At 36.1% G+C, this 21,938-nt stretch overlaps 1 protein-coding gene across 3 annotated transcripts in view; it reads left to right on the forward strand.

Annotated features, from left to right (window-relative positions):
• Positions 1 to 10,086: 10,086 nt before the first annotated feature.
• Positions 10,087 to 21,938, forward strand: part of LOC136418157 (potassium channel subfamily K member 18) — a 103,293-nt gene continuing 91,441 nt past the window's right edge. For all 3 annotated transcript variants that reach the window (XM_066404123.1, XM_066404139.1, XM_066404131.1), the window contains exon 1: positions 10,087 to 10,320. The gene's annotated coding sequence lies outside the window, so the exon portion shown is untranslated. The remainder of the gene's footprint in view (positions 10,321 to 21,938) is intronic.

Raw genomic sequence — 21,938 nt, forward strand, 5'->3', positions numbered from 1 at the left:
TCCCGCAGATCGGTTGCCCAAAATAGTTCCTTTATCCTCGTTTTAAAGTAATTTTGGGCACCTTACTTCACCGCTAATTGGTTTTAATTCTCCATAAATTATTTTTATTTCATGTCGTGCGCGGGGACAATATCAAAATTATGATTTAACACATTTACATAATGGTCAGCCATGTTACAAATCGGAATAGTGCCCAAAGTATATAAATTACGAAATAATGGACCGAAACGGCGATTTCAAAATTTACCGAGTAAATAATTCTGCAATGAATATTTTAAATTATAAACAGTGCGGTACTAGAGGATTTCCAACTATTTAATTGGCCACAAATACTAGTTTACTTTCTATTGCAGCCTAAAACAGTTTTAATCCAGGTAATTTTATTTTATTCAAAATTCCGTCCAGAAATTCAAAGAGAGAACAAATTCCACACTGCGGTCCTGTAAATTTTGTAAAACAACTTTAGTTAATATTGTTCCAGTCAATTTAAACGCGTCCATCTGAGTGGAAAAAATAAATGGTATTTAAATCACTAGCAAATAGCGCTGGTTACAATATAAATTTCACTGTGACAGGCGCTCAATTAATGCTTAGGGTCCAGTTATTATTACTGATTTATGGTTTGCAATTTATTGTTTGTTCAAAGATAGAATTCAGCCTATTAATATATATTTGCGGTGAATTAAGCTGTATTGGCCTTTCTTTTCGAACTGTCCAGAAACTTTTGGAAGAATTTGGATTTCGTGCTTATCGACCAATGTGAAAACCGCTTCAAAGAACCACCGAAAGTCAAAGAAAAACAATCAATTCATCTTCATGGGTGTGTAAAAGACTGGAAAACAGTGTTGTTTAGTGATGAAGACAAATTCAATTTGATCGTTCTTGAAGGATCTCAATGTGTTCATCGATCAATTAGGAAGAGACTTGGTTCTAGATGCGTAACTAGAACCGAGAAGCACGGAGATGGAAACATCATGGTTTGGTTGGGGTATCGGTCTTATACATAGCATTATTGTGAAAATGGAACGTTTTATGTATCGTCAGTTTTAATTTTTGCATGTCCTGTATAAAATGGCAAGTTTATCATGATTGGGATATAAAATATGATCTATTGTTACACTACACTGTAAATTACACTTGCATAACTTAAATATTTCTTAAATGTTTAAAACATAAAAATTAAGTCAAATTTTGATAAAATTCAAATTATTTAAAAAACCTTAAGTTTTAGGTATAGTAAACTTTATTAAAACAGACACTTATTCTGATCGGAGAATCCAAAAATGCAATAATATACAGAGAGTTCCATTTAAAAAAACACAACTTTGATACTTTTAGGGCTTTTGGGACACCTTGTATAATATGAAAATAATTTTGAAAAGTAGCCATAATAGATCCTCATATAGCCCAAAAGTGAAACCTTTTGAAAGCCTCGTATTTTAGCCACAATATTCCGCGCCGTATAGCGTGAATAACCCTGTATATGTAAAAACTTCTCTATTTTTGCGACGAAGTTGAGACACGATCTGGAAATCTTTGAGTTGTATATAGTGATAGTGCTAATATTGTTAATTAGGTTAGGCCCGTTAGTTTAAGATGAAAGAGTTGTGAGGGGGCTGATGTTGCCCCTATAGGACGCCTATGTATGTCGCAACCTGGTTAGAAGTATTTTCGTCAATTAAGAGGGTTTCGCAATCGTTATCTTCATGCGATTTTGATATTTTATGATTAACGTCTAACTACCCTTTGTCGGTACTTGTGGGAAAGGATAGCCACCCTTTGTCGGCATCTATGGAAATGTATCGACCAAGTGTTATCAGTACCAAGGTAACGTCGCAGGTGGTGTCATAAATCGGTAATTGCTTTCTAGCCAGGGTACGACAGTGTTTAATTACCCTTAGTTTTAGTATTTAAGAGCGCCCCGAATCTAGACAACGTTAGAAAAATCTATAGTCATATATTGGAAATGCCGTTGTCATAAATTTTTCAACATGACAACTCATCCAAAACACTCTTTAAAAATTGTAAAATAATTAAAAAAATATATGTTCTGAAGTGGCTTGCTTAGTTTCCGGATCTCGATCCAATTGAGAATTTTTAAGAAATCGTGGGAAAAAAATACGAGCCAAACTTTCAGCAATAGAAAAGGACTTTTTAAAGAAGTTGGAAAAATTTGGAAATCCATTGATCCTAAAATCATATTTGATGCAATCGATATATTGTTTTTTTTGGGTTTACCACTTTTCATCAAATACCCAGTAAATAACCCAATAATAACTAAATGAACCCTGTCGTAATTTCACATTTTTATTCGCAATGAAAACTTCAAGTTGTAGATGTGACAAAGTAACTTCAAATCCAATTTCTGATTAAAGAAACCCCTCTTTGGACGCTGTTTGTGAACTTACTTGATAATTAGTTTTATAATTCTTTTCCTCTCCGTCAGATCTTATTGAGCCTGCAGTCATAAATAAATTGTGCTTTTCTTATGATAACAATTTGTGCATTAGACAAATTCTATGTATGTTGAGGTCATACCACACACGAGTCTTCATAGAGTCATCCGAGGCGCTAACATCTCCCGTTAATTGCCTCTTAAGTTAATTAAGGGCCTTTTGCCTTGAGCCCAATTAACAGGAGAATTTCTGAAATTTACGCGCTGTTATTTTAATTGGAAAGTGAGAACTCAGTTGTGTTGCACGTGATTAGAAAATATTGAGTTCTCAAGAAAATTGGGCTGCGTTAAACAAAAATTGGGAGGTGTAAAAAGTTCTCTCTGGTATGCCCCAATTTGCGTAAACTTTTGGCATTAAAGGGTGTTAAACACAAAGCGTTTCCAACTTTTTAAAATTCTTGTTTTCGTCCAAGTTTTTGTTTGCTATTCCGTGGAGAGCCCTTAAGATAAGGCTTAGCGTAATACATTTTCATGCTTTTTTATTGAATACAGTTGCCAGTGACTTGTTGGATATTTTAATTTCAAAATGGCTTTTACGTGCTTTTTTGAGATATTTCACAGTTTTATGTTTAAACCGTTCATCGTTGTCATAGACATCAGGAGCTGAGTTTTTGAATATGATGAATTGACATTATATTGGGAATTACATCAAAATGATTCAATCAATACAGTCTAGCAATTTATAATGCAAGAAAATACACGTCACTTTGACGTCCGTCCCTAGAGGAAATCGAACTATTCCCCATATTCAAGAATTTGGTTCCTGGGGTCTTCATGATGTAGACCGTGATTTTTTTATGTTTTTTAATCAATGAAATTAGGTCTGTGGTTATTTTTAAGTGCCAACGAATATACGAATATACATGTATGCATAGGATGTTTCAAAAGGGGGGTGCTAAACATGAAGAGGTTATAGAGGACATTGAAGGGGAAATTTTTTTCATATAAACCTCTTATCGAAAATGAGCTGTTTTGGCTCTGGAGTAATTTTTGTCTAAAGATGTAATGTTTTCTCGTTCGCACTAAAAGACATCGATATTTAAGTTATTTTTATTAAATTATCAATTATTATTTATAAAAATGAAAAAATGATTCACAACAAAATAAACACATTTATCTCCTTTCATAAAGTTTTTACTAACTGCAAGTTCTAACACGATATTAGTAAAAAGTAATTTTATTCATGACCGCACCGAATTGAACATTTCACATTTTGTGAAGAAATTTTGTTTTTAAACTACTGAAACGGTCTCATTTAACTGCGTTGGATTTTTTGTTCTAGAATTACATCAAGTCCTTGATCTATGAAACCCCTGCAGCCACCCACAAAAGGGTGAGGGGTTTCATGGACCAACCAAGTGAGGGAGAGTGATGGCAGACTGTTTCTTCGTGCAGCAAGATCTTACAAAGAGTGCGCGATTTCATGATGCGACGGACAAATTTATGTAACAAGATAGGGGTCGCCATTTCAAATCATTATTATAAATTTAATATTTTTGCGTTTTTTTTCAACAAAAATGACTTAAATATCAATGTTTTTAGGTCAACGAGAAAATATTACATTTTTGAACAAATATTGCATTAGAACTAAAACGGCTCATTTTCGACTAGGAGTTAATATGCAAAGTTTTCTGCCGTAGTATCTTCTGTAACCTTCTCAAGTTTGGCACTACCTTTTTGAAACGCCACGTATGTTATAAAATTAGAAAGATAATATCTCAATAGAGCACTTTTATATACTAAAATTAGCGTAATCAACTTAATATTATCCGACACTGTTTATGTCATATGCCTTTGACAAACGGCGCAATAGAGAAATGAATTAACTTAAAAATGTGAGCTCTAAGCATCACTTGGAGTAAATTCCTTACGTAGTAGTGATATTTTAAAGTCGGAGAGTGCTCATTTGACAAACAACTGCACTTTCGCAGACTTAAAAGGGTAAATGAAAACGATAAATAACGCTGAGAAAGCAGAATTCCTGTGTTAGTCCCATTTTAGGCTAAATTGGGTTTAGGTGACGGTGGAACACCGTCTGAAATAAGGATGTTTAAGCGCAACGAATTTCCTGTTTTTATTTGCTCTTTTGCTCTAGGGTTTCGGGCACTACTTGATGCTAGAAAGTTCTACTTACCGGAATGAAACGATTTAGTGCCGAAACCCGCTGGCGATAAGTACGATTTTCAGTTAACAATATCGACATAAAATACAAAAATTTGTTGGCTAATTAGTTGAATGGCTGACGGAGATGTGTTTAAAATTGATGAAATACTCATAGGAAGTAAAACCGCTCAATTTGCGCGTAAACTAAATCAATCTGAAGATTGTGGAAAAAATATACTTCAAGTTTGTGAAAAACATTATTATTATGTCTGGAACGTCAAGTTATATTCCGAAACACGCAGATGTGAGGAATCTGAGGAGCAAGCGCCATAAATATTTTACAACCGTGGTATATATGTGATTTTTACCACTAACAAATTCAACTAGATTTCATAAAATTACAATAAACCTATATAAATTAGCCATAAATTATAAATCACAAACACAAAAAGCTATCGGGATAATGACATTGTGGCCAATTAGTTCGTTAGGTAAATAATGAGCCTTATGCGTGTCATTAATTTGTTATTCAATAATAAAAAAAACGAGGAAACGTATTTTTCCCATGATGCCTTACGAAAGCAAACGTAACTAAAAGAAATAACATTCGCCAAAGCAAATGCTAACACACGCGTGTGTTATAAATTCCAAATGAATGACAGCCACATCGAAACGACTTAATCTGGTTAAAAGAATTAGTTTGCCATTGTATTAGCTAATTAAGCAAAGTATGTCTCTACTAATAACTTAGCTACATCTTACGTATATTAAAATAGGTAAAGTATGTTAATTTAGATAATAGTATTGTGGATGAAATGAATGTCAAAAGCATCCTCTACTTTGGCCACATGAAAGCGATTATGTGGAGATGCAGATTTCCGCATAATTGGTTTCATATAACGCATAATTACATATAATTCGCATAATGATGAACTAGTGTCGGATTTCTACTGCAATAGCCCGAGTTCGAGTCTTGGTTGGGTGAGCTTTTTTATTTTCATTTGTAGCTTGCATACGGCCCATAGCCGTGGGAAAAATAGTGAACAAAACTTGCAAGAAAGTTTCTTAACACATTCGCAGAATTGCTACCCTCTCCTGTGGCTCGTGAGGAATATTTGAAGTGTGACTTCCTTCGCTTTTTATGTAAATAACTACTATAGTTATTCAACCCAGTGGATAATGGTACCTTTTAAAGTTACATGCTTTTTCTAAATATACAAGTTGTTTGTGTTGACATTTGTGTCAACATAAACAATTTGTATATTCAGGAAAAGCTACTGATCTCCAAAAATCCAGGAATTTTTCTTAAATATTGGTTAAATTGGGTTTAGGTGTTTGGTGGAATATTGTCTGGAATAAAGATGTTAAACCTTCTAGTGCAGCAAAATTTACGACAAATTGACAATATTGCAATTCCCACTCTGACTTCCTAGGGGAGGATGGTGAAAGTGTGGTCTGCTTGTATTTGGCCTGGTAGTAAAATAGCAATTTTTAAAAACCAGTACTTTTTGAAAATGTCGTTTTACGCGTGTTACTAATTTTCCTGATCGAATTTATAATAAATAAATAATCATGAACATACGAAAAAAGGACGTAACGTAAAAATTTACGACACGCAACCACCCATCATATTCCAAAGGTCGTGCCCTCTGCAAGGTTAAGCATAACGAATTTCCTGTTTGTATTTGCCCCCTTTTCTCCAGGATGTTGGGAATTACTTGAAGCTACAAACTTCTACTTACTCGAATGAAACAATTTAAAGCCAAAACCCCGTGGTGATAAATACAATTTTCAATTAGCAGTATCGATATGATACAAGCGGGGCGAATAAGCGAAAGAGAAATAAAACCGGAAATGGCGGTAAATTCGCCAAACTTAATTCCTCGAATTGTAAAAATCTCGCCTCAGTTGATTGGCTGGGGATCCGAGATAAGAAAATCTGGCAAGTTATGCCTTTTCTCGAGTAGATGCATTAAGCGCAATTTCCTTTTTCCATCCCCGAAAACTATTTGCTAATTAAGTCGAAACTTATACAAAAGATCCGGCTGTTGCCTAAACTATCAATTCTTGGAATAATTTCCAGTTAGGAATAACGACTCCGCTCTACATAACTAAATTATTAATCCCGAATACATTAAGTGGGATTCTCTCACGTTTTGTAACCGGATTCTATCCTTCGTCTTTAATATTAAGGCCGTCGTCCCGGAATATTAACTCCCCAGACAGATGGCATCAGATTGCAATAAGTTACAATTTGATAGTCAAATATATAGACCTTGAGAGTTATGCGCTTACCGGTTCTCTGGAACTCCAAGATATTATGCCTTGCTGGATTGGTGATGAGGAAGATATTGCACAGGAAATTCCGAAGCTGAATTTTTGGAAGGTGTAAGGAAGCAATGGAGTCAAATCTCAAGAAAAACACTGATTTCTTTAGTTGAGATTGAGGCGATTTTATAAGTAAATGAAACAATAATTATCAAATCATGAACGAACATAACTCAATAGCGTATGACACACACTATTTCAGATATTAATTTAGAGCTTCGTACATGAGTGATCAGGTGTTTTTGCACATATTTCCTGATTTTCCTATCTACCCAGACATTCTTCAATTATTGAAATTTATATTTGTCTTCGCTATATAAAATTTTATAACCGCATCTTCTCACGTTGCCCTCCTCGCTATTCGACGGCATTGAAAGGTTCGCTTGAACGTATTTCATACTTTGTTCAATTGCGATAACTTACAATTGACCTAGTTTGAATATTATAGGTCGAATTCCTATTGAATTGCTTATAGCTTCTCATGCATGGCTCGTTTTTCTCGTTATTTCAAATTTTATTTTATTGTCCAGATTCTTCAACTACCTAGCTAATGTTATTACCAAAGCGAAGTCCCAAGTGAACTGGCTTTATCCATTTACAACAAACTTTCCTAAATTCTCTAGAACTTACAAATCTGTCGTACTCGAAACTTCAAAGTTTCCATAATAGGTACGTGAGTTTACTTGGGATTATTAATAAACCTTATCTTATTAATTAGAATTTGCGCAGTTCTTAGATTTTTATGATATTTCCGCTGTTGTCTGAGGAATTAAAGCAGGAATAATTACCGGAGACAAATAATGTACTCCTTGTCTCTGAAATAAGTCTTTAAAGTTTGTTCAAGTTGAAGCCAAATCGCGCTTTAGCAAATTGGGCCATTGAGGGAACAATGCTCCTTTCGAAACTTTATATACAGCAGAGTTTTCAGGCTGCACCTGCAGACAAGCTTCGCCTTGTTTTAGGTTTAATGGTCTTATATTGAACTAACTATAACGGACTTTCCTAGCCGATGTCAATGCGAGTCGGTTTATTAATGTTTTTAATTTTTTTAATAATTAATCTCAATTTCAAATGCCTTTAACTTTCGCCTGAATTCTCTTAAGAAAGTGGCTTTTGTAACTGAGTGGAAAACTACGAGGAAATCGGGAAAGTTATTAAATGTTCTTTAGCATTTTTCTGCAGGGGAATGTAATTTTCTAAGCAGTTTCTGAGTAATTAAGGAGCATTTTTGCGAGGGGTGTTATAATTACTCTTTGTTTCAGGGCGGGGGAAATGGGAAGGGACACTATAAAGTACCTAATTTTAGCTAAATAATGTCTTTAAAATTGTTAAACATCGATAAGAATTGAGATTATTCGTTGTGCAATTAAGGTAAAATATTCTTAACCTTAATCAATCTAAAAAGGAAGAAGAAAAGTATTTTAAATTTATGCGTAAAAAATTCAATTTTCAATTTTATTTTTAACATTTTTATAAAATCACCCTTTAAGCGTCATTTGAATTTTATCGACTATAAAAAAGTAAAAACAGTCGAAAATATTTGAGAATGGAATACCGGTTTCCACAACGTGGAGCAGGAGCGTCAACCAGTGTACCAATTCACGTTTCTATGAAGGAATAGTTTGAATCTATATAATAACAAGTAACTGTAAATGTATGTCTTAGGGTAGTAATTAAAGTACTTGTTTGGTGACACAGACATATCGCATTCGAGAATCCAAGCCGTCGGCGAGGGGAGCGAATCTATCGAAGGAATAATGACCATAAAAAGCTAGGGTAAACCCCGTTTCACACTAGGGGTCAAGCGATGCTCACACTCACGCTTAAGTGAGCGCGATGCTGGTTTAAAGACATGGAACCCGAGAGTGACGCTCATTTCAATGTTAACATCCTGACTGTTTTTCAATCTATTACATTTTGAGCTTTACTTGAGTGACTAATATATATTACGAGAGGAGCTTAATACTATACAGTGTCCATTACCAACGATAAGGCATATTAAAATGTAAATAATGCGAAAAATTATTGCAATGTTAAACTCAAATTTTTTCAGCCACGACTGCGCATTCAAGCGATGCGGCAGCGAACTCCGATTAAGATCACAATGTTGAGGGCTATAATGGGCGAGAGAGTGCCATAAAAACAAGTGTAACCGAACTGGCCATCGAATGTAAAGACTACGTTTCGCAGATTTCCTTATTATTCCCTGTGACGCTATATGATCCTTATTTATCTTTAGTCAGTCTATCACTAAATATTAGTTCATTATTAAGTGGTCGTGGACAAGCGAACTTTATTTGACTCCATGCATGGCTTGCCAGCTCTCCCATAGAAATAGACTAAAATTCAATATTTGCAGCCTGAAGTTCGCTACACTCCTTTGAGTGCGCCACGAATACAATTTGTTTGAAACTCATACAGCATCCCTAATAATATTGGTCTTTAAACTGGGTCAACTTCGCTTACACTCCAATTGAACAAATATGAAATATGGTCAGCTACCCCGCCCCGTAATATCCAAAAGTGTATAGTGGGTTCGTGTCTAGGATACAGTTTTGCATTTTAAGAGAAAAAAGCCATTGTTATCGAATTTCCTGTTTTGCAACTCCTCTACAGGACTACCCTTTTAACTTACTGAAAGCACTGGATGAAACTAATTTTGCAAATTGTATTAAATCGGTTGACTGGCACTTAATTTCATATTCCGCACCGTGTTTCTCTAAAATCATAACACGACAACACAATATTAACTTAAGCATGGGGGGTTTGTGTGGTCGCTGCACACGATTCGGTTGCATTAAACATTGTTGCGGCTTTTTGCATGATGTGTCCTTTTGCGCTCTATCTGAACGACTGTCAAGTTCGAGCATGATTTATCGTTGATAAGCTGGGAAGTTTCCATCTGGGAAGATTTGGATACATAGGAAGGATAAATTTTGCTAGAAAAATAAGTTTTGATGGAAAACAAATGATCATAGAATATCAAAAATAGATTTTTTGAATTAACTTTTTCTGGTGCAAGAAACGTCAAGTTGCAGCGGCGGAGCTTGCATCACAAACACAGTTTCTATACACAGCAGTAAGAAAATCAATGGAAACCGCCATCCCCACCGCCGGCCGGCGGCGACCTTCCCCACCACCCCAATTTTCCACCCCTCCATCACGCCCTCCAGCCGAGTAAGTGAGTAGGTTTTCGGCCGTCACTGAGGTCACGTGTCGCGACTTTTCCGACGACACGACAACGTATCCGCGACCGGCTTATGACGTAGGATTTACTTGGATAGTGATTTTGCCGGATCACCTAGTGTTTCGACGGAGCAGGTGACTTGACTTTCGTGACTCAAAGCTGCACTTTGCATCGATTGTAGTCGCGAATTACAGGGACATTCTTGATTGAGTGGTGGTGTAAAGGATAGACGTATTTTGAATAATTGGTGAGTATTCAAATCGCATAAACGGCGATCATTAAAGCTTTAAATAGGCGTTGGAATATGAGGCATGTCTTGGATAAATTCATATTATCAGTTGCCCCGTCAGATGTTTGATAGTAAATAGTAAATGGCTTAATCAACGCCCTACGTTTACGATTCCCGTTTCCTGCAATTTTTTGTTAATGATCATCCGTTCTAGACCTGAACTGTTGATTACTCGATATTTGAGAAGCTATACAGTTTTATTCAGACTAAAAGCCTATCAGTCTTTCAGTGTTTATATACGTTTTTCATTAGTGACAAGAAGGGGCGTTTTTGCGATTTTCTTGACAGAGAAAGACAGGTGACAGGGATAAAATCACCTTACCAGTCGATTTCAACAAGGGTTTTTCATATATTATGAAAGATTGACAGCTAAAAGCGATTCCGTATGAAAGGGCATTATTTTTGGTGTCGACGCAAAGAGCGATTTAATGGAAAAAGATCCCATGTGTCAAACTTCAATTTTCAATATTTTGCACATTGGCATGAATTACTCAAAAATGGTTAATTTGAAAAAATTTCTAACTTTTTTTTCGTTTTTTTTATCGCTACTTTCAGGAATTTTCTTTGAAGGTGCTTTAATTGTTAAACTGCTGTGCAATATTAAGATAAATTTCAATTTGAATTGATTAGACCGGAAATATCATTGAAAAAGATCGATTTTTTTCCGAAAATTCCAGAAGATAGTGAACATGCATATCTGGTATTTATCAAATTTTGAACGTTGATATCTCGAATTTTGATGCCTGCGTAGCAGTAGCTCTAAAATTAACTCAAACTAATTGCTTCGGTGAGCTCTTTAAGCCTAGATTTACCCGATTCTGATATCTGTGTAGTTTCAGAGATACGAGGCTATATTGATTGATACCTATTTTCGCTCTAAAATAAATATTAAAGTCCTCTAAAATGAATATGTCTTTTGAAGTCTTCAGGACTTTAATTGAGGTGTCCAGGTGTAGCATACAGTCGATATCCGTGAATTAGGGCCAAAACAAAATTCTAAAACTATCTAAATTTATCTGAAAATTTTTAACAGAAGTAGTAGAATTATTTTTCGGACTTTGAGGGCCGATATTTCGGGAACCCTTTGGCAAATCTCTTCCAAAATTAATTCAAATTTTCTTTCTCTCTCCGATGAGCTCTTTAAGCCTGAAACCTTTCAAGTTATACCTAATATTTTTTAAGATATCGATATACGTACGTACATATAGTACGCTATTTTCGCGATTTAGAAGTGTCCCAAAAAAATCGCTAACTGCATTTTCACATCTCCAGGGTCTCAATTGAATCAATAAGAGATCGATATCAATCAAAACAATAAACAGTACTTTAAAAATTTAGCGATATTTATTGAAAATTTGTAGGCGGAATATAAAAGTAAACATAGCGCTGACATCAAGAGAACCAGTTGAGCAGTTGCGCTAAAAAATAGCTCAAATTAATTGTAGGCACAATTGACGAGCTCTGTCTGTGTCTTGAAGCTTGTACAAGGCAGGTTATTATATGTATGCATGTACATATTTGTTAATGAATCGATTCGGATTAAAGGACTAAAAATTACTATGTTGGTGCTTGGGCCAGCGTAAAGGATCAGAAGTGTGACTTGAGGATACTCTCGTTGATGATTTCTCAAAATAGTTGCCAAGATAGTTATAAACTAGATGATCACATTAGGACTGAGTTCGCAGTCTCAGACGCACTGTTTCGCGCAAAAATAATTATCAACCTTCTTGACTACAGCTAATAAACTTATTATTCACGTGCTAAACAATATAAATAAAAATTAGCCATATTGAGACAGAGCAAACGACTTATCATTTTATAAGACCAGTCGCACCACCTAAGTTCCGCAGAGGGGGTGTCTGTTCCCTTAACAAGAAACATAAAAAAAACTGCATACATCGGATGGTTCGGTTGCTACGTTGACTTGGTTTTAATAAGACATAGGTCTTAACAATTATTCTTCAGATTCATTATGTAATAACAATACTAATAAGAAATAACTAAATTTATGTAAGTTGAAACATTAAAAATATCCAAGAGACATGGTGTTAAAGTTTAAACTCATTTTCGTTTTAAATCGAATGCTCTCACGGTTATTTACATAAAGCCGAACTACAGCCGAGTGTCTGGTTGCTCAGTCTTGATAGATAATTTTACTCGTCTTATGAAAATTGTTAAGATCGCTCAAAATTCGAAATATCAACATTACCGGAATTTTCGGATTTAATGCAATTTAAATAAATTAAGTATCGTCATTGGTGTTTCCTTACATGAAATGCTTTACTGGGCGCAACAAAATTGTCTTAAAAAAAATGTTTGAACAATTTAATTCCTCTATTTTTCAGCTAATAATCTTCGACCCTATTCCCCGCCCTAAACACCATTCCCATGACAAACAGCCTTTATCTGTTGCGAATACTGCAGTGTTTGTGCACTGAGTGTAAATTTCCTTAGGCAAACACAACCGTATTTCTCTAAGAAATTTAATACAGGCAGATATTTTTATATTAAATTGTCTTCGCTCTGTATCTAGCTACACAATATTGTTTACAAGCGTCGCAAATGGAATTTAAAACGGTTTCCTTGTTTGAGTATTATTAAATTTAAGCGGAAGTTGCATAAACCCGAAAAGCGAATAAAATTTTACGTTCTAATGTACGAATGGAAACAAATTTAGTTTAGTTTAATATGTTTCTCTGCCAAGTCTTAAAATGTAACATTAAGCTTTTTGTTCGACATCTGTAAATATACGACCGATTTCCGGTGCATTAGAAAACGAGGAAACTTTCGAGAAAGTTAGCGTTCTCTAAGGTTTATTTCGCTAATGCTTTTTCTTAGACTTGTGGAGATTATCTCTCTCTGCGACCTATTTTCCGCTCTCATCTTAGAAGGTCAAGAGTACTACACCAAATTTTAATTTTACATGTATTTTTGTTCTTGTAGAACGCCAGAGAGGAGGATAAAAAGTCCGATCCCCATCCTCCAATCCGATTAAAGTCAACTGATTTTCATTTATCTCGACTCAGGCAAATCCTCATTGATCTGAGATTACAAAGAGATCGCATTGGTCCTATTGTGCAGCAGAAATAAATTTACATAAAGCTATAGTTCAAGTACAAATTTACACTCAATAAGAGACAGGAAAACTTAGAAGAGAAAGTGGAAGATCCAACAGATTTGTTTGGGTTAGTTAGTCAAATGTCAAAATTTCTCTTGGTGAATTCATTCATTAAAATAGTTGGTCAAAAACGGTTAGTATCATTCGGTTGACATGGGACGAGCGTAAATTAAACCGGGCTGTAACAACCGCAATTCGACGTCAAAACCGCAAAGAAAATTAATATGGAACAACTTTTCCCCTGCGGACCTGAATTGTGGGGGCCATATTTATGACCGAACGCGACAATGACGTATATAAACAATCGTTTTCCCGGTCCTAAACAATAGACACGAGCAGGTTTCGTGATTTTGCTGGAATTCTTTCGTGGATTTATTCAACTGAACCTGCGTGTACATTTTTCCCAAGTTCCCGAGGAGCCGGTACTACGTGAGACCAATCAAGTCAAGTGATTCCTATCAGGCGTTCATGCGCATACACCAGTACGCTCAATTCAAAGTGACTTAAACAACCTTTTGTGAGGGTTACAAAGCACTCGAAATTCGAAAATTGATAATTGTCCTTTTTACTGGATTGTTACCTTGCTGAGGCTTTCCGAAGCGGTTTTATCTCTATTTCGTAAAATTTTAAAGCGACTGTCGGCGAAATTCGATTTAGGGAAACGATAAACGACGAACGGTGTTTGGTGCGGAATAGAATTACATTTGCACTACGAGCAAAGTGCAGAAAATTGTTCTTTCGATACTGAACTTATCGGCTTTTAAAGCGGATTTGACTGGCGATGCATCGCAATGTCGTTTAAGGTTTAATGTGGAGAAAACTGCTTCCACATGAGATCAGCAGTCTAATACAGTTATAGCCCTTCAGTTATTTGCTAATCATTCTAAAAGAATTAATTATGACTTACACGAACCAATTTAGCAAATATCTCAAAATGGATTAGGGCATTTTTCTTCGCTATAGCCGGATTGTACCGTGCAATTATTTTTATCATTAATCTGGCTTGAGGGGCAGGTGTGCCCTTTGATAAATTGCCCTCTCAACACAATACCCTACTAGTATTTTAATCACCACTTACTGGGGCTATTAATAAAGTTGTGTTAGGCTGATTTAAGGAGCCATTTTTATTCTCTAAAGTTTTGCTTTTGTGTAATATGCGATTTTTCCTTTAATATCACTGGCTGGTCAGCACCGAAACCGCAGATATCAAAAGTAATCCTCTTTTTTAGCATAACTCATCAGGACAGGCTTGGAGAGGAGGAAAGGGAAAGGGCACAAAGAAAAAATCCGGATAATTCGTATGCAAATTTTTATTTGGCTGGGTTCATTAGTTCGTCGTAATTCGACTAACCTTCCCCAACGCCGGGAATGGAGAAACACAATGGGCATTTTTCCGGTGATTTGAGAACTGGGTTAGAACGGAATTAGGTTTAAATTTAATAAGCGCGGGTTTGGTCGGATATGATAATAATTCGAGAAGAACCTAATTGGGACAATTAGACAGTAAAACATGCAGGTTAGAAATGTTAGAACGAAAGATAGTGAAATTCTATTATTTTTTGGATAATCGTAAGCACTGGATAATGGAGATCTTAGTAAATCCCTTTTTCAACAATCCATGATGCTGAAATATTAGTGCATTTGCACATTAATTCTTCGATCGACGATTTGATTGGACTAAAACCAGAAATTAGAATAAATTCTTGAGAATTATATCAATTTATTTCAAGGCAAAGAAAATCTTGAGTATACATTTCTCATCTCTTTAATGAATTCTGTAGCATCATTCTCATTCCTATTCTTTTACATCAACATTCCTCAATGACCGCTAATGATAATAGGTATACGGACATTATTTTTCAAAACCTCCTCATTCCTTGTGGTTTTAGAACATCTACTGTCTCTTTAGGTCATTTCTGCCTATTACATTTCTTGCCACCCTTCATGTAATCGAGAGGGTCTTTGTGATGGCTTTGCGCCTCCCCATGCTCGATTTGTGTCATTTCATGTTGCGGGATAACGCCACTTTTCCTCCTTCCAATCACTTTGTCTATGCCCTTCTGATCCCATATCGTATTGTTATCAACCTTGATGTGTACAAACATCAGACAGAAAATTTTATTTTTTTCTTCGGCAGTGGAAATTGTTCCTACATATTTTGCGTTTTCTCGTGAGATGCTTTACTTTGCGTTGTGGCATCCGTACGTATATGGCTGTCCTTGGATGTTTAGTCTCTTTGTCTTGATCTTCTATGGTCTTTCTTACACTGTTTGCCCCAAGACTGGTACCTGCTGACGCAATAGATCGTTCCTTCGGTAGACCCACGTCCAGACACTCTTCATATTTATTAATTAAACATCTATCTCTTTGCCTTTCACGTCTCTTACGTCCCTCTTTCCCCTCCGGGGTTATTTACCTGGACTCGAACGAGGAGGCGTCCAGGGATTACCATTTGTAGATGTAGATAGGTCTTTAAGTCCCAAATTTTGTAGACTAGATTATTGCACAATGTTTATAAATTGAAAAATCGCGTCCCTTATCATTCTAAAGAATAAATATATTTTGCAGTGTCGCTTCTGTTGGCATTCTAAAATGTTTGAATTTTTTTACTTTTTGCCTTACTTTCATCAATTTAGCTTAGATATATTTCTATAATTTTGGAATGTGGCTAATCTTGAAGATAAAAATAGAACATTTTGTTAATTAAAAAACTCATATATCTCCCCACTCTAAGGAATAATGCAATGCCACTAATTTGTTATCTGTCGCTTTCTCTTTAGAAACTTTCCAGCACCTACTACAATCACCGTTATCCTTTTTTTCCTTTCCTTTGTCGATATGGTCCAAAACTCCCGTGTTCGGTGATTGACTGTATAATAAAGAAGTTGGTATATGGGCCTTTTTCACACTAGACGTAGACGTTCGGGAAAAAGGTTTTGACCAATCCATCCTCTCTCTCTCATTCGCTTTGTCATTTGTCTAATGCTAAAATAGTTTTTCGTATGTCATTTTTCCCCTTATAACTGGCATTTTGCATTTTCACCATCTATTTCGCCATCAGACACAGCGGGGGCAATTTCACGATGGCTCTGACCGCTAGTCGATGACGTCTTCGTAATCTCCTGTCCTGTAATCAAAAGTCCTAGCCTTTTTTCCACACTTTCTAGAATATTTTTGTACTCTGCATAACACAGGGCCTTATTCCGCGCCGGTGCCTCGTACAGTATTGTAGGGTCGCGTCTCTTGTAGATAGGTGTTACTGTTAAGTTGGATACATATTAGATAGTAGGAATTAACTTTAAGATTGTCATACCTCTGGGGTACGACCCTGGTGGGCATTAGTTGAGGCATGGGAGCTTCCCATGCCATGCCTTGTCGGTGTTGGAAATCCCCGCAATAAACTGGGTCGGCATTGGAACTGCCTATAATATACTTTGTCGGCATTTGAATTGCCCTTGATAAATTTCGTTGGCCCTATAGTGGCAGTTCCAATTCCCAGCTTAAGACGTAACGGTTTGATGCGGCGGGTGCTGCAGATAGCACCCTAGCCAGGGTACGCCCATGGTTTATCACCATGGGTTTTAGTATTTAAGATTTTGCAGGGCATATACAAGCTCTCTTTTCTTCTGGGTTCGGTTGTCGTTGGTAACTCAGAAGTCGCGTCCGCGCTCGATAAACTCACAAGTTGCTTTATACTCTCTTTTGTTCACTTTACATTAATAAACGCATACTTATAGTCCTTTCCTATCTCTGATTTTATTATAAGATTTAAACACCATCCTATATCTACAGTAGTATCAAAACTCGATACTACAGTATTGAGGATATTGCGCAGTACGCAATTAGTCTACACTTATCAGACTTCGAACCATTCCATTTTGGCAATTTCACAAAATTCAATTGATTTTTGTGAAAATTTCTATAATTTTATAAGCTTTTGTGGCCGCCTCCACGATATGTCTCTTCATCTTCAGGTCTTTGCCTAGATGCACCTGCAGGTATTTAATTTATAAGTCTCCGCGAGGATATATCAATTCCTTTATTGTACAGCTCGATAGCCCTTATTTTTCTTTTACCTGCCACCATCCAAATCCCCGTTTCAGCAGCCGCAACCCAGTCCCAGTTTACTCTCCAGGATGGCAATTATTTTGTTCACAATCTGGATAGAAATTGCCTCCAGACTTTCTCAGTTTTTTGCGCGAATCAAAATCGCTATATCATGGGTGTTTGTCACTAGTTTCCCATCTTTCCCCCTTGTTTGTAATATGGAGTCGTAAAAATTATTCCCTACAGTCGGTTCAAGAATCGATCCCTAAGACATACCATATAAGATCTCGAAGCAGTTCCCATTCATTGCACTTATCTATTTCCTGCTGAAATATGAGTCTATCACGCTCAAGGGATACTGACTAACCTCCTTTCTTTCCATTGGTTCTGTTATTTTCGACCACGAGACCATATTAAAGGCATTCTCGATGTCTAGTGTCACCATTTCGCAAAATTGCTTATTCTTGTAGGTTTATGTTATGTCCCTGTGCTAGTAACAAAACTGTGACTGACTGATCAGTTTCTTGGCGACCGCCTTGATTTCCAGTCGTTCGTTTAGTAGACTTTCCAACAATTTTCCTGCCACATCTACCAAGCAAGGTTTTTCATTTCAAATATCTTTTCCTGTGCACTCGATAACCTCTATTGAGCAAACAGTGTTACACTCAACAAGTGTGTTAGAACTTTTTGTAACTAACAGTATGTAATTTTATAATTGCTCCTGTCATTCTGCACGCCGTTTTTTTCTGATTAATAGATATCAGAGCGGTTTTATTTACGGTTCAACATGATTTAAATTTTGGTGTGCAGCAGCTGTTGTAACAAAATCGGCGATGAGAATATCGCGTTTAGCGAGACCAATTTGAAAACTGTTTTTGCTCCAACTTCATTCAAAAACAATTTTCTCAATTTACCACAAAAATATGAAAAATAAAACTTATAGCAGAAATATTAATTGAAACAAAACACGTGACGAACAGCTGACTGGGCGTTGTTACCGTGTATACATAATAAAGGAAATAATTTAATGAAAATTTTCACGTGATTTTAAAGATTGGTTAAATTTACGTGGTTGTCAATTACGGTTGCAATTTAACAAGAAACGCGTTTAAAAATTTACTTTATTAACGTGTGCAGTTAGAAGTGGTAACATTGCGGTTGGAATAGTTGGATTATATCTATCTTTTTCTAATTTGCCATTGGAGGTGATCCAGTACTTAAAAGGACTAATTCATGTATTTTGCGTCAATTATTGTGTCTACTAAGTATACTTATCCGCGCAGTATCATTCCTTCGGTATTTTATCGAAATCGCGACAAAAGCTGTTACAAATCATTAGGTTTAGCTCATAAATTATGGAAGAGCAAATAAAAATAAGCCATATCTCCATGTCCTGGCACCTCAACCGTAACCGACGGGCTTCGCAGGCAATTGCATTTAATCCGGTTTAACATTCGGGCTATTTTAATTGATAGCCTGAACTGACCATCAATTAAGTAAAGGGAAAAACTGTGACAATGATTGACAGTGCGTCGGTTGCGTGGCAGCAACATTTCCGCAAAAGAAGAAAACATAGAAGGTTCATTTAATCTCTCAATTCATAGAGCTTTTGCCTTACTTTCTCTCGGAGATGCCGTTTTGTCCATTATCATAATATGTCGCAGTATCGAACACAAAGCCTGAAGGCACCTACAGAAGTCTTTGGCGAAAAATCCCAAAACTCAAAGCCCTTTGTACCATGCTTTGTACGCCTGAGGGTCAGTTACAAACATCTGTCCGCGCCCACCGTGTTCGGACGGTAAATATTCGAAATTTCGACCACAAAGGCCGGACTTATTTCAATATTAAATGTCCTTGCAAGCTTAACTTTAGCGACATTCCCTTCGCTTCCGTTTGAGTAATTAGAGTTCTGTTTGTTAGAAACTTTGTCAACGTTTAATTAATTAGTACTGCAATTTCTATAACTACTAGAGAACAAGGTAGAGATTAATTTTCTGTGACTGTCGGTCATCTTGCTACTCCCAATTAAAACTTTTGGATGATAGGAATTTCAGGTAAAAACCTTTTATATGTAGGTATACATATAAGTTGGAAATATCCCGGAGAGTCAATAAACGAAGGTTGCTCTCGAGGGGGAGTCCCCGATACGATTAAAACCCCCGCCGAGGGGCATTAGTAACTAAATTCCAGCGGCAAACTGCGGGGCCCTTTAAACAAAGCTACCGCAATTTTCAATTAAGCTACAAGTACGTTCTGAGCTGGATTTATTGAAACGGGGAAACTTCGTCTCTTTGTGCTAATGTCAGATTTCTCACGGAGATTAAAGACTTTTTCTTATTTTGAGAACCCATGCAGGAGCAGCCCTGAGTCCCAAGGGGACTAATTCAAAACTTTAACATAAATTCAAAATTTTCTTACTTGGAAGATTTTGTCCTGCACAATTGGCATTTGCTTCCACTGTACGATGCGCTGGCTCTTCTAGCTGACAACTTTTCAAAAGTGTTCATTTCATCTCAGTCCTACGAGGGGCATTCTGTAAGAGAAGAAAATAATAGGAAATATTTCAATCAGAAGTAAATTAAAACTTAAAATCATTAAATGCGAAAGCTTGAATGAGAGGGGGAACAGGAATCAAAGAGAGGGAGAGAGGGGGAAGGAGGAAGGGAGAAAGAGAGAGAAAGCAAAGTATGACGAGAATAAAAGCATACACTCCATTACGTCATGAAGAAACATGGGCAGCCAATTTAACTCTGTTTTCATGTATGCAATTTTCTTATTAAAAAATAACATTATCAAGAAAAATGTTGTTACAAATAAAAATTGTGGAAATGACAACACTGTGAACTACCCCTGAGCCATTCCATCAATTGTCATTGTATAACCTAAAAAAAATTGTAAAATTTGATATTTGGTTATAATCGACACCTTCACAAATTGTTGGCCTGGTTTATCAAGCCTCTGGTACCTTTGCTAGTAAAATTTCCATGGAATTGGAGAAAGTAACCAATGGTCCGCTCTGATTTCACCATTTTCATGCAAATTAATAACCGGGCCTAAATGAAATTGTACATATGATCAAACTTCTGCATTTGCTCTCGTATATTCCTATGCGGTATACACTGAAGCCTGTTTAGCATAGGCAACGACATACACAAAACCGTGTATAATTTACAAAAAGGGCGAACAAATGAATGAATTCAATGATTTGCGGTTTTTTTGTCTATGAATATAAAGTTGTTTTAGAACCCACATTACAATTACATTTTTTTGCGGTAGCCAGAACGCCAACAACCAACATAACATTATTTTCTATTCCTTTGTTGGTGCAGATAAGAACTACTCGTATATAGAAAATAACATTTGCCTCAAACGATAATCTTTGGTTTTTGGTTCCAACAAGATGGTGTGCCGCCACACAATCCTAGAGAGTGATCCATTACTTGTCTGAAACTTCCCGGTCGAGTCATTTCAAACAGTGGAACCATACCTTGGCTGGCATGTTCACTAAATCTTTCTTTAGAAGATATTATTTATGATGTTAATGAGGTGCAAAGGAATATCATCACAATTTCAAGGACTCAAATAAGAAGAAAGGATGTTTTAAGATCGATACAGAATTTAGGAAGAGGCAAAGAGCGGTGCTTGGAAATGAAGGGTGACCCTTCGAGCACCTTTTAAAATTTTCTTTATTTATTTAGTCTACTAAACTGCAAGACTGAACCTCAACGTGTGATACATGGTCCTAATCAGAAAAAAAGCTGAATTGGAAGACCACTGAGATTCCCATGGTTGAAATCCAGAAACAGACACCCTGTATGTATAAAAAAACTTAAGTTTTCGAGAAAGAGACTCTCCACTATTTGATCTCTTTACCCTTGTGATAAAAACACTTATATCTATACATAAACAATCATTCCTAACATGCAAAAAAAGAAAGGAAAAAATACATTTGGAAATGCTTCAATATAACGATTGAAAGTGAAAGGAATCGGGATTATCTTGTTTGTCTTGCAACGCAGAGGGTTCAGAATGGTTCAGTTTGGGCGATTGTCTTTTCATCTTGCCTGAATTTGTTATGATAATCATATTTACAATAGAATTTTGAAATCTGATGCCTGATAACTTATTGAATAGAGTTGGGAACATGGTCAAACTTCTGAGTGTGCTTTTGCATGATCTTATACGCTATGCACACAGATATGCTTGTGTATAGCATAGACATCTACACATACCCACATAAAGTTTAAATTACAAAAAGGGCGACAAACTGAATAAAATTCAAATATTTGTGGTTTTCTTCCTCAGTGAATGTGCAGTAAAGAAGACCGGGTTTTCTCAAATGTTCATTCATAATAACAACTGCATTTCTTTCTATTTTCACTCAAAATCCCCAATCGGAATCAAATTTTCC

Source organism: Euwallacea similis, chromosome 2, assembly GCF_039881205.1.
Source record: "Euwallacea similis isolate ESF13 chromosome 2, ESF131.1, whole genome shotgun sequence".
NCBI lineage: Eukaryota > Metazoa > Arthropoda > Insecta > Coleoptera > Curculionidae > Euwallacea > Euwallacea similis.